The following is a 1,823-nucleotide window of genomic DNA, read 5'->3' as shown; positions in this document are numbered from 1 at the left end:
CCCGCCGCCGTCGCGGGACTGAGCGCCGCGGCCGTCGGGGCGGCGCCGCCGAGCCGGTGCTATCCGCCGAACCGGCCCTCGCTTTGCCTTCGCACGGCTACGCTGCCCGCAAGCCCTTCTGCTGTCCCGAGGGAGCCCTGCCCGGAGCGCCGACCCCCGACGGCCCTCTGCCTCGCTAGCCCGAGGCCCCCAAAGCCGCCCCCTCCGCCCCGCGGGCCGTCCCCGAGCGCGGCCGTCGGGCCCCAGCTCGTCGGCTGCGGCTGGTCGTCCCGGGAGTGCGGGGGACGCTCCCGCCTACGGCTTCCGCGGGGCGACACGAGCCTTTGCATTTTCTAACAACAAATAAAATAAACCAAAAAAATCCCCCCTGCAGGGCGCAGCGGCCCCCGGTGCTCCGCGCCGGCTGGTCTCCGCCAGGCAGCGGACAGCAGCGCGATTCGCTTGCGCTCGGGAGGGAAAAGGAAGATCTCGGCACCCCCCCGCCCCAATTCTTCGGTCAGCTGGTGTCACTTAGGGACGCCAGAGTGCTGCTGTCGGCATGCAGGCTTCCTCACCGCCCCGCAAGTCACCGTCTCGATCGCCATCAGATCGTCTTGCGACGGTGCTGATTTTGCTCATCAGCCTAGCAAGCTTTGCGTTTCAGTATTACCCTAAGATCCCCTCGTATAGTCTTAGCGTAGCACTCCGAGATAGCGAGCACTCCGGCCACCTCGTCCAGAAACTTGATTCATGTTCCTTTCTTTTCTCTTCCCCACATCTCCCAGCTTAGAAAGTCTGCAAATGTCTAACGCTGTCCAAAATTAGTGTTTAGGAACAGCTGCGAGTATTTCAGATATAGACGTTTTCAAGGAACAGTCTCCCTGTGGCAAATCTCTTCGCCCTGGCGCTGTTTTAATACCTGGAGGTACCCGGTTRATTCAAAGGATCTCAGCAATGAGATCACTCCTTGTAACACAGTTTCTGGGCTCTCCAAACCAGACACTGGGAAACAAAAAAGAATGACTGCATTTTGGTCCAAAGCTGATTCTCGTCACACCCATTGCCTCTGTTTTCCCTGTGCGATTTACGTGGTCTTCCCAAAGTCTGTACTACTTCTGTAAGATCAAATACTTGTTATTATTCAATAGCGAAATATTAAAGAGGATGGCTTAAAATAAACATCTTTGTGTTCAACTATTAAAGAGTACCATAAACAGCGCTATTCAAGACTAGAGGGTGTTGTTTATTTCAACTTTGATGGTCTCTGACAAGTTTTGTGCATATATATATGGCTTTGTGCGTGTATAAAATATATAAATACATAAATATTCGATATTAGATATCGAATATCGAATATATTCGATAGCTATAAAGGTACTGCATATACAACCTATATTATATACAACATACAGACATGCATGTAAAACATATGCTTCTGCTAAATGTGTAGTATTACACATACAAACAGACACATACTGTATTTAATAACATTTATGAAATTTGGTAATTTCCTTATTTAAAACAAGCTTAACCGAGCAGCAGGAAAGTTCAGCTCCACCTCATGCCTTTGCATGATTTTATGAGCTTTTTAAAAGCTGAAGTTTTTTTTTTCCCTACTATAAAACCTAGGGTAAGCACACAAGAGCAAGGCGCTGCACGCGCTACATGCTGCTCCTGAAGCCTACTATTCTGATTCCCGCCAGCAAGGGAATTTTTTTCGTGCCTTTTTTTTTTTTAAAGCAGCACCACACTTGGCGCACAGACCAGAGGAAGCGCTGGAAAACACGCTCGCTTCTGCTGTAGCAAACGGCTTAACATTCTGCCTCTCGTTTCTCAGAAAAGAA

This window comes from Rhea americana, unplaced genomic scaffold (genome assembly GCF_003343005.1).
Source record: "Rhea americana isolate MKP2758 unplaced genomic scaffold, rheAme1 scaffold_11, whole genome shotgun sequence".
Taxonomy (NCBI): Eukaryota; Metazoa; Chordata; class Aves; order Rheiformes; family Rheidae; genus Rhea; species Rhea americana.
Note: the sequence above shows the minus strand (reverse complement) of the source record.